This window comes from Canis lupus, chromosome 19 (assembly GCF_048164855.1).
Source record: "Canis lupus baileyi chromosome 19, mCanLup2.hap1, whole genome shotgun sequence".
NCBI classification, from domain to species: domain Eukaryota; kingdom Metazoa; phylum Chordata; class Mammalia; order Carnivora; family Canidae; genus Canis; species Canis lupus.
In genome coordinates, this window is record NC_132856.1 from 42358169 (window position 1) to 42370702 (window position 12534).

The 12534-nt window shown below is 40.0% G+C and overlaps 1 protein-coding gene across 1 annotated transcript in view; it reads right to left on the bottom strand.

The window, feature by feature from the left end:
• The window catches only part of FBXW12 (F-box and WD repeat domain containing 12), a 76157-nt gene that overhangs the window by 30771 nt on the left and 32852 nt on the right, over positions 1 to 12534 (bottom strand). The gene's annotated exons all lie outside the window — the stretch shown is intronic.

Sequence of the window (12534 nt, forward strand, 5' to 3'; positions counted from 1 at the left end):
TGCCAATCACGGCAGCCAGTGCTGTGTTGTTTACACAAGAGATTTGTCAAGTTTTGAAGAATGACAGTATATATAGATTTTAGAGAGACTGTCTCAATTTTTAAAAAAGATTTGATTTATTCATTAATGAGAGATACACAGAGAAAGGCAGAAACATAGGCAGAAGGAGAAACAGGCTCCCTATGGGGAGCCTGACGCAGGACTTGATCCCAGGACCCCAAGATAACAATTGAGCCAAAGGCAGATGCTCAACCACTGAGCCACCCAGGTGCCCTGTATCCTCAATTTTTAATTAAGTCCAAAGACCATATGGACAGCAACACATTCATCCAGACTTCACGTAGGCTGGTGTGTTCATGCTGCATTGTACTTTGTTTCAAGCAATCTGCCATCACCTTGGCGCTCAACATGCATTCAATGACTTACTGCCTTAGACAAATAACATGTTTTGTATAATAAACACACACATGTCATTTCTCCTGGAGCACTTTTACCAAACCAATTCCTTTGGAAGTTAAACTTATATGCTGAGTCATTGTCTTTCATTTAATAATAATTTGATATTTTGTTATATTTCAATTTCTCAGTTTTGGATTCCTGGCTCTATATTTTTCTTGCTTATTTATTTATCTTCAGCTCCTTTTCTCTTATTCAGGGCTGCTACCCTGCCTTCCCTCCTCAATATAGATACTTCTGTAGGCTTCTCTTAAACTTTTGAGATATTCTTATCACTTTCATTATTTATCATGATTTATTACCTTGTCATTATTTATTACCTACTCTTTCATGTACTGTTAGTGAAGCACTGATTCACTGTAAAAAACATCCTACAATAGAAACATAACAGGGCCACAGGATGCAAGAGCACCTGGCTTTAGGGTCTCAAACAGAACAGGTTTGGACACTCACTGCTGGCAAAATCCAAAGGCAGAGAGACGGGTGGTGGTGAAACAAGAAAGGAACTTCTTTCAGTGAGACCTACACGGGGAAGACAGCAGATTAGCATCTCAGAGACTATCTCTAAAGTGCTGGAAACACTTCCAGGTTTATATTAGGGAAATGTGGGTCAATGGGTACTTGCAGGTGGCCAGTGAAGGTCAGGTCGATCACTATCTTGGGGTCAGTCACCATCATTGTTTTGCTGGCTCAGGGCAGTTCTTACTGCTTGCGGGGGTAGTTTCAGTTCCCATGGGGGATGCTTTGCACACAGCATCTTTGGCCTGAATTAAAAGATACACTGGAAAGAATTTTATCAATTAGAAAGTACAACTGAAGTCAAAATGGAGGTGCTTGAAATCCTCTTTCAGACACATATTACAAGTATCTCTCTTTGACAGAAAACCAAGACCTCTTCATATTCTGATTCTGTCTCTATTATTAGCAGCCTGTGCAGTTTTAACCATCATCCATCTGCTCACTTCTCTCTCTCCTCCCAACCTCTCATCCACTTCTTTGAAAAGTTTAAATATTTGAATACCCACTGTCTTCAAATATCTTAAAATATACTACCATTTGGCAAAACCGAGGCTTCTTAGCTCTGTGCCTTGTGTTCTATGTCCCAAACTTCAACAATTTTCTGATTCAGAATCTCTCATCATGTTAAATATTCCATTAAATGTGTGCTTTGGGACTGGGATAAATTCCTATCAATAAGCACACACATTTGGGCATTCCTGTCCTATCACTTTCTGAGAACACAGAGAGAATGGGATATTCTGCAGGATGGGTATACTCAGAAAGGGGTTCAGATATGCTGGACCCTTCTGCTCCTAACTACTTTGATTTCATTTGGGGTACTTTTCTAGGGATATCTGTTTTGTTTGTTTTGTTTTGTTTTAAAGATTTTAGGGATGCCTGGGTGGCTTAGCAGTTGAGCATCTGCCTTTGGCTGGAGGAGGGTGGGGGGTTGGTGATCCTGGGATCCAGTCCCACAACTCCCTGCATGGAGCCTGCTTGTCTCTCTGCCTGTGTCTCTGCCCCCGCCCCCTCTGTCTCTCATGAATAAAGAAATTTAAAAAAATTAAAAAATAAAGATAAAAATAAATTTACTTGAGAAAGCTTAAGAGAGAGAGAATGAGTAGGGGAGAGGGTTAGAGGGAGAGGGAGAAGCAGACTCCCTGCTGAACAGGGAGCTTGACTCCGGGCTTGATCCCAGGCCCCTGGGAACATGATCTGAGCCAAAGGTAGACATTTAATCCACTGAGCCACCCAGGTGCCCCAGGGATACCTGTTTTATTTATTTTTTATTTTTTAAAAAAGATTTTATTTATTTATTCTTTTTTTTTTTTTTTTTAAGATTTTATTAATTCATGAGAGACACAGAGAGAGAGAGAGGCAGACACAGGCAGAGGGAGAAGCAGGCCCGGTGTGGGGAACCTGACGTGGACTCGATCCCGATCCCGGGTCTCTAGGATCACGCCCTGGGCCGAAGGCGGGGCTAAACAGCTGAGCCACCCAGGGCCCCCTGGGATACCCATTTTAAAAGTATTTTAGGGGCAGCCCGGGTGGCTCAGGGGTTTAGCACCGCCTTCGGCTCAGGGCATGATCCTGGAGACCCAGGATCGAGTCCCACGTTGGGCTCCCTGCGTGGAGACTGCTTCTCCCTCTGCCTGCGTCTCTGCCTCTCTCTCTCTCATGAATAAATAAATAAAACCTTAAAAAAAAAAGTATTTTAGAATTCTACAATTTTCCTGTGTCATCTTTTACAAAAATGTCTGCTTTTATGTACAAATATTAGAAACTTTATAATTTTTCTGCTCATATTAAAAGGAATAAAATCTTTGCGTTCTCATACTTCGATAGCATGTACTGGGAGATTCTTTTTTGTTCTCTCTGTCTCAGAGCCCGATAAATTAAGGATACAGTAAGTGTCTCTCACACTCAAAGTGCTTGTGATCAGCGAGAATCCGCCCATTTTCTTTTCTTCAGTATATAATTGAACATGTAATGATGTAAGTTTGGAGGAACAGAGATTCAAATGATCCTTTTGGATAGTTTTTAATTGTTATTTCTGCCCCTAAATATAATTTCCCACCCCTGCTATTTTTTTTTTTTTTATTCTCTCTTCCCTATTCTTCATCAATTTCTTCAGGGTGTGGTGGTTTGAATGAGTTAGCCGCTGAATGGAAGTGAAGAGGTGAGTTGGGTAGCTGGTGGGTGGGTGGTACAAGGAAGTATTTAATGGTGACAATCACTTATCATGGAAAGAAGCCTGAAAGGAGAGGCTATTTGTGACTCAGCTGAGAATTGGTCTCTAATGCTTGGTTTACTAGAAATAGCTCACATATGGTTATATCTGTTTTTTTTTGCATTTCTGGATATGTTAAAGCCTGTTTCTGTGCTTTGCTTGGACATCACTCATGTCTCCCTACTTCGTGGAAGTGCTGTGATTCAGCTTTTCCATCCTCTTCGCTCTGGTCTGGAGTTCCCTGTTTTGCCATCTGGTCTGGTGAAACAGCTTCCCTTCAGTGGACTTACATGTGCACCATCTGACACCATCTCCAGAGGAGACTAAGCAATCTGATTGCTTCCTTTTCTTAGAAGATAAAACTCCCAATATTGGCCTCTCACCTTTGTTTTATTGGTGTGTTTTCCTATTCTTTAATTCATTTTCAAAACTATTTGTTGGTTTATAAAGATCTATTTATTTCTTTTTAAGAATTTTATTTTTAAGTAATCTCTACACCCTACGTGGGGCTCGAACTCACAATACCAAGATCAAGAATCACATGCTCTATGGACCGAGCTGGCCAGGCGACCTGATTTATTTCCTTATATTTACTCATGCTCTTATTGGACTCTATTAATTCTAGGAATTTTCGTTTAATTTTGTCTTAAGACAACTATCGCTCATTAGTGAATGTTTTACTTGGTTTCTTTCTTTTTCTTTTTAGTTTCAAGTTTTTATTTAAATTCTAGTTAGCTAACACACATTGTAATTTTAGTTTCGAGTATAGAATTTGGTGATTCATCACTTATGTACAACACCCAGTCTTCATCACAGCAAATGCCCTTCTTAATCCCCGTCACTTATTTAGCCTACCCCCGACCCACCACCCCTCTAGCAACCCTCAGCCTGGTCTCTATAGTTAAGAGTCTGATTTATGGTTTGCCTCTGTCTCCTTTTTTCCCTTCACTGTTCATTTGTTTTGTTTGTTAAATTCCACATATGAGTGAAATCATATGGTATTTGTCTTTTCTGACTTATTTTGATTAACATAAGACATTTTATTTATTTTTTTAAATTTTTATTTATTTATGATAGTCACAGAGAGAGAGGCAGAGACACAGGCAGAGGGAGAAGCAGGCTCCATGCACTGGGAGCCTGACGTGGGATTCGATCCCTGGTCTCCAGGATCGCGCCCTGGGCCAAAGGCAGGCGCCAAACCGCTGCGCCACCCAGGGATCCCAACATAAGACATAGATCCATCCATGTCATTGCAAATGGCAAGATTTCATGGCTGAATAATATTCTGAGATATATTCTGATATATATAAATATCTGGATATATATAGATATATCCATATATATCTATCTATATATATACATCACACATACATATATATATCTCATATCTTTTTTATCTACTCATTGTTCATTCCTCTCTTTTTCTCTTTCCTCACATTGGCTAGATCAGAAGAATAATTTAAAAAAATTTTTTTTTTAATTTTTTTTTTTAATTTTTTATTTATGATAGGCACACAGTTAGAGAGAGAGGCAGAGACATAGGCAGAGGGAGAAGCAGGCTCCATGCACTGGGAGCCCGACATGGGATTCGATCCCGGGTCCCCAGGATCACGCCCTGGGCCAAATGCAGGCGCCAAACCACTGCGCCACCCAGGGATTCCGAATAATTTTAAAAATTGCAGTGATAATTGTCATATAAGATTTGTTTCTGCCTGAAAGGTAAATTATTTCTTTATCATTCTATTATCACAAGACCTATGTGGTTTAAGAATAAACATAGTTTAGTTTTGGGTTATTGTACTTTTAATATTCAATTGAATATAATTTCATAACATCTGTTTTAATTTTTTCTAAAGATTCATTTATCCATTTTAGAGAGAGGGAGAGATCCAGCATGAGTAGGGGGAGGGGCAGAGAGAGAGAATCTTTAAGCAGACTCCCCGCTGAGTGCGGGGCTGAAATGAGACTCCATCCCAGGACCCAGGAGATCATGACCTGAGCTGAAATCAAGAGTCAGATGCTTAGCCGACTGAGCCACCCAGGTTCCACCATAATATCTGTTTTAATCTCTCATGATTAATAGTGAAATGTGTTTATATTGTAAATCTTGAATATACAAGATAAATTTAAACGACAATAGAATAAAATAGTTAAAAAATGAAAAATTAACAAGCATTTCCCTATACTCATAAGAAACTAACAATTTAAAAAATAGAGTGTTGAGCAGCCCCGGTGGCCCAGGGGTTTAGCACCACCCTCAGCCCAGGGTATGATCCTGGAGACCCGGGATCGAGTCCCACGTCGGGCTCCCTGCACGGAGACTGCTTCTCTCTCTCTGCTTCTCTCTCTCTTTCTCTGTCATGAATAAATAATTAAAATCTTTAATAAAATAAAAAATACAGAGTTTTAGTTTCTAGTAAAAGATACTTAATTTGATAGAGAGTATGACCTAACAAATGTGACTTCCCTTCTTGGTGAGGCACAGAGAGCAATTACACCAGATGGAGTTGTTGCACAAAGGAAACTTTATTTGCAGCAAAGAAGGAGATCCTGGAGAATAGCTTCCAAAGCTGTGACTCCCTGGGCAAGGGTGAATGGGTTTCTTTTATTTAAAGTTATGTTGACTATTTAGAAAGGGGAGCCTTGTCATCGTATGAAGAGGAGGGCATAAGGTTGTACATGCACCTTACACACCTTACCGAGTCATGCTTATGCACACATTGTAAATGAGGCTTGTGCTCCTCCATAGGTGGAGATCATACTATTATGATGAGGTAAAGGTAACTGTCAGCGACTCCATGTGTCACTCCATGGTCTATCTGCAGAGGCGGAAGTCAGGAGTTAAGCTCAAACTGGTCTGGGTGGTCTTGGCTGCCAGAGCTCTTCATCAGGGCAGTCCTGATTGCTTGAAAGGTAGTTTCATTTTCAATCCTGGATGCTATGCTCCTTGGGTCTTTTGCCTGAGTTAAGAGATAAGCTGGAAAGAAGAGCTTAAGAGAAAAGGTGGGACAAAGGTTGTTGGGTACAAGCAGGTGAGCAGTTAAAGGTTAGGTCTTGGGGTCTAGCTGGTGATAATAGCTTCATTGTAGCTCTCTGTATATGCAAAATATTTTTTTTAAAGTCCCATTTCAGGGGCGCCTGGGTGATTCAATAGGTGAAGCATCTTCCATTGGCTCAGGTCATGATCCCAGGATCCTGGTACGGAGCCCCGCATCTGGCTCCCTGCTCAGTGGAGTGTCTGCTTCTCCTTTTCCGTCTGGCCCTCCGTCCTGTTTGTGTTCTCTCTCTCTCTCTCTCTCAAATGAATAAATAAAATCTTTATAAAATAAATAAAGTCTCATTTTACACCATTTAAGTCTGAGCTTAAACATTTAAATTTAAAATATCCAGACAGGAAAAAAATAAATAAATAAATAAAATAAAATAAAATATCCAGACAGGGATCCCTGGGTGGCGCAGTGGTTTGGCGCCTGCCTTTGGCCCAGGGCGCGATCCTGGAGACCCGGAATCGAATCCCATGTCAGGCTCCCGGTGCATGGAGCCTGCTTCTCCCTCTGCCTGTGTCTCTGCCTCTCTCTCTCTCTCTGTGACTGTCATAAATAAATTTTAAAAATATTAAAATAAAATAAAATATCCAGACAACTTAAATATTTAGATTAAAAATATAAAGCAGGGATCCCTGGGTGGCGCAGCGGTTTGGCGCCTGCCTTTGGCCCAGGGCGCGATCCTGGAGACCCGGGATCGAATCCCATGTCGGGCTCCCAGCATGGAGCCTGCTTCTCCCTCTGCCTGTGTCTCTGCCTCTCTGTCTCTCTCTGTGTGACTATCATGAATAAATAAATAAATAAAATCTTAAAAAAAAAATAAATAAATAAATAAATAAAAATATAAAGCAATACATTTTTGCAAAAAAAAATCTACGTGACTACATCTAAAATTTAGGGGTGGGGACAACCATAGCAAAGAAGCAGAAACTATATAATAATAAAATGGGATTAGTTGACTAAATATCATGTAAAAATATTTGTGTGATAATATATTCTATAAACAATTAATACAATTAGCACAAAAATAATCAATCTAGTAAAAATGTACTTTGCAGATTCTAACATTTGACTAGTCACACAGAAGTAATAATTCTTATGAATTTCTGAGGAAAGACTAGGGGAAAAGGTATAAAATTTTCAGTTCCCAAAGATGAATCCAAAAGATATAACCTCTTAGAAAAATATTCAAATTCATTTGGGTGAAGAAAGGCAAATTATAGTAACATTGGCAGGGGTGCCTGGGTAGCTCAGTCAGTTAGGCATCTGACTTTGGCTCAGGTCATGATATTAGGATCCTGGGATAGAGCCCTGCATGGAGCCCAGGCTGAGCCCCAGCTGAGCCCCGCCACAAACCCCTGCCTCTCCCTCTTCCGAACCCTTTCCCCCAAACCAAACCCCCATTCATGCTCTCTTTCCCTCACATGCTCTCTCTCTCAAATAAGTAAAACCTTTAAAAATAATAAAGTAACTGGGACACCTGGGTGGCTCAGTGATTGAGCGTCTGTCTTTGGCTCAGGGCGTGATCCCAGGGTCCAGGACAGAGTCCTACAACGGGCTCCTTGCATGGGGCCTGCTTCTCCCTCTGCCTCTCTCATGAATGAATAAATAAAATCTTTAATAATAATAATAATAATAATAATAATAATAATAATAAAGTAACAATGCCATATCACTTTTGACTTACCAAACTGGGGGAAATGCTGAAATTACTAATGCTGTTGGGAATTAAGGAGACTAACACACTCCTACCTACCTGGGAATTCATGATCCTCGTCCTCTTCCCTCATCTCCCTCCCCTTTTTCTTCCTGTCTTCCATCTGTCTCTCCTTCCTTTCTCTAAATAACATCCCACCCCCATGAGTCTGAATCTGCCATAAGAATAAAAGAAACAAGAATAAGCTTGTTGCAAAGCTGTAATAAGCAAACATCTAGGTTCTTATATACTCAGTAAAAAATATAATGAGTCTACTAATATGGGAGACTGTGAGATGTAAAAGTTAAAGACTTTTAACTTTTCAGAGCCAGTTCAAATCTCAGTTCTGCTACTCATCAAATATGTGAATATTGGAAAGTTATTTAATCTGACAATGTTTCATTTTCCAGATCAGTGACATGAGGATAACACTATATCTAATTTGTAAGTTTGTTTTGAAAGTTAAAATAGATCATGTGCATAAAGTTTTAAAATAATACCTGGAACTAGTAAGCAAAATATAAGTGTTCATTCTTGTCAACCAACCAAACTGATTCTGCCACTTTAAGGTTTTGATAAAAGCGTGTACTCCTGTAATGTAAACACATTATTAAAATATTATGTTGGCAAAGGTATATAGAAAATGACATTTTTATTCTCTCAACCCTTTCTGTGCATAGCAGGTTGAACAAGATGCATCTCAGTGAAGAAGCGGCAGAGACCACTAATAGTTTTACTTGGTAAATCTGGACAGAGCATTTATTAAAAATTGACCATGGAAATGACTCTGAGACTAAGTCATAATTCCCTTTGTAGTCAGGTGACTTCCAATTTTCTTATTTCATCAAAACTGAAGGAAAATATAATCAAGATTATGGCTTATAAATTATGAAAATTATTTTTAGTATCACGATGTAACTTTTCATAGATAATTAGGAAAGACTTCCAAGAAGTAAGTGACACTAATAAAAAAAAACTTTTTATAAGATTTTATTTATTTCTTTGAGAAAGAGAGAGAGAGAACACAAGCAGGAGGAGGGGCAGAGGGAGAGGGAGAAGCTGACACTCCACTGAGCAAGGAGTCTGATGCAGTGCTTGATTCTGGGACTCCAGGGTCATGATCTAAGTCGAACAGGTGCTTAACCGACTGTGCCACCCAGGCACACCCCCCATCTAGTTATTTAATGTAAACATGATTTTTCAGTGTGTAACTGTGAAAACAAAGGATAAATACAGAACTGATGCTGGATCCCGAGTAATTCTAGCAACAAGTAATATTCAAGGGTACATACACAAATAACTGGAAAACATCAGCACCATGCATCACATTAAGAGGTGTATACTTAGGGGTGCCTGGCTGGTTCAGTTGGAGGAGTGTGTGACTTTTGATCTTGGAGTCATACGAGTTTGAGCCCCACATTGGGTATAGAGATTACTTAAATAAATAAACGTTTTAAAAAGACAGAGAACTATATTTTTAATGAAACTTCTATGATAAATAACTATAAAAAGTTGTAATGTATGCTGTTTTGATCAATGTGTACTACCAATGTTTGTGATAACTCAACCCAAAAGAATTGTAAACACTTTATATCCTATGGTCACAAGAAATTGAAAGCATCAATTCATTTGCATATTTCTGTTGAAGAAAATTAGAAAAGACTGACCAGTAAAGATCTGTATCATAGGGCAGCCCTGGTGGCGCAGTGGTTTAGCGCCGCCTGCTAGGGCGTGATCCTGGAGACCCTGGATCAAGTCCCACGTCGGGCTCTCTGCATGGAGCCTGCTTCTCCCTTTGCCTGTGTCTCTGCCTCTCTCTCTCTGTATCTCTATGAATAAATAAAATCTTAAAAAAAAAAAGATCTGTAACATAACATTGTATATAAAGTTGTAGGGAAGTAAAATGAAAATTCTACTCATTCAAGGAGAAAAAATATGTAAAATTTCAAACTGTGAGCTCATCCATGTGTTTTTCATATTATCATGGTGTCCTCAAATCACTATAGAATGTAGATTCCACTGGATACATCTTTTTTTTTTAATTTTTTTTTTTTTAATTTATGATAGGCACACAGTGAGAGAGAGAGAGGCAGAGACACAGGCAGAGGGAGAAGCAGGCTCCATGCACCGGGAGCCCGATGTGGGATTCGATCCCGGGTCTCCAGGATCGCGCCCTGGGCCAAAGGCAGGCGCCAAACCGCTGCGCCACCCAGGGATCCCTCCACCAGATACATGTTAAAGAATGACTTTAATTTTCAACATTTTTATTTTAAAACATATTTAAAGTAAGTCAACCATTTAAACTTAGGATGAAAAATTTTACATGCCACTTAAAAAATATCTAAGTGGGGTGCCTGGGTGTCTCAGTCAATTAGGTGTCTGCCTTCAGCTCAGGTCATGATCCCAGGGTCCTGGGAGAGAAACCCACATTGGACTCCCTGTTTAGTGGGGAGCCTGCTTCTACCCCTCCTGCTCCTCCTGCTTGTGCTCTCTGTCAAATAAGAAAAATAAAATCTTTTTTTAAAAACTACTCTTTTATTTTTTTAAAGATTTTTAAAAAATATTTTATTTATTTATTCATGAGAGACACAGAGAGAGAGACACACACAGAGAGAGAGAGAGAGAGAGAGAGAGAGGCAGAGACACAGGGAGGGGGAGAAGCAGGCTCCATGCAGGGAACCTGACGTGGGACTCGATCCTGGAACTCCAGGATCACGCCCTGGGCTGAAGGCAGACACTCAACTCCTGAGCCACCCAGGCATCCCAAATCTTTTTTTTTTTTTTTTTTTAAAGAGAGAAAGTTAAAAAAAAAAAAAAGCCTAAGTGACGTGAGGGCACCTGGGTGGCTCAGTGGGTGAGCATCAGGCTCTTGGTTTCAGCTCAAGTTGTTGTCTTAGCGTTATGGGATCAAGCCCCAAGTCAGACTCTATGCTCAATGCAGAGTCTGTTTGGGGTTCTTTCTCCTTCCTTTTCTCTCCCCCCCTGCTCCTTCCCTCTGTCAAATAAAATAAATAAAATATTTTTTAAAAATCTAAGTGGGCACCAAATATAGAGGAATTGAAAGCAAAAATTTTGAAGACTATCATGGTAGACACTGTGGTCAATCAGAACAGTACTGAGAAAGTAGAGGCACCTGAGTGCTCTTGATTTCAGCTTGAGTCTTGATCTCAGGGTTGTGAATTCAAATCCCAGGTTGGGCTCCACATTGGGCTCCACACTTACTTAAAAAAACAAAACAAAAAACCAATACTGAGAAAGTATACTCCACCTCTCAGAACTAGGTGGCATGTCCCTACTTAAGGCCATTCATTCAGGACTAGGACCTACAGAATAGTTTATGATAACCAGTAACCTCTGAACTTTTCCTGTAAAGCTGGTGTTTTGAGGGACTTTTGTTCCAAGTGGTAGAAAGAGTTGGCACTCCATCCTAAGATTCCTCAACTCCACTAAATAAGGCTGAACATGGCAGATTCCATATAAGGTAACTTTCCACTTTAAGATTCTGAGTCAGTATTAGAAACATTCTAAATTAAAGGTTTCAATAAAGTGAATACATAGTTTTGACTACTGATAAAATAAGTAACTGCATATGCAGATGTGGCAATTTATAGTACTCTGTACATATCCAAAGCTGTCTTGAATACAGTGATTGCCTACAGATAAAAATACAGGAATTCAAATTTGGGCAGGACATCTCTCTACACTCCTAGGTCCAGGTTTGGCAAAAACTAGATTTGGTGTGCCTGGGTGGCTCAGTTGGTTAAGCGTCTGCCTTCCGCTCATGTCATGATCCCAGGGTTCTGAGATTGAGCCCCGAACCCCTGTTGGGCTCCCTACTCAGCAGGGAGCTTTTTTCTCCCTCTCTCTGCCTACTGCTCCCCCTGCTTGTGCTCTCTCTCTCTCTCCCTCTGTCAAATAAATAAATAAAATCTTAAAAAAAAAAAAAAAAAAAAGAACAGCTAGATTCTGGAGTGGTAGTGGACAGTACTTACCACCCTCAAAAAATTAAAACAGAAACTGACCAGATTTAGGCATTACAGAACTTGGAGTTGGAAGAAATAGGTATGTGTTGTGACCACAATTCCTAACTTCAGAGTCCCCTCTCTTCAGGGCACCTGGCTGGCTCAGTCGGTGGAGTGTGTTGACTTGATCTCCAGACTATGGGTGTGAGCCTCACACTGGGCATAGAGTTAACTCTAAAAAAAAAAAAAAAAAAAAAAAAATCTTTAAAAACAGGGACGCCTGTCTCAGCTGTTGATCACCTTTGGCTCAGAGCGTGATCCTGGATCGGGATGGAGTCCTACATGGGGCTTCTTGCTGGGAGCCTACTCCCCAACCCCCCACAACCATCACCACCCCATCTGTGTCTCTGCCTCTCTCTGTGTGTGTCTATCATGAATAAATAAATAAAATCTTTTTTAAAAAAATCTTTAAAAACAAAAAAGTTCATTCTCTTCTACTGCCAGGCATCTCAGTCTTGAAAAGACATTTACTCCCTCACCCACCCACCCCCACACAAATCATTTCATTATCAACAAACTGGAAATAAAAAATATCTCGTCCAGCCTGTTTTTCACAGCAACTAAGGGAGTCACAGCAGGTAAAGT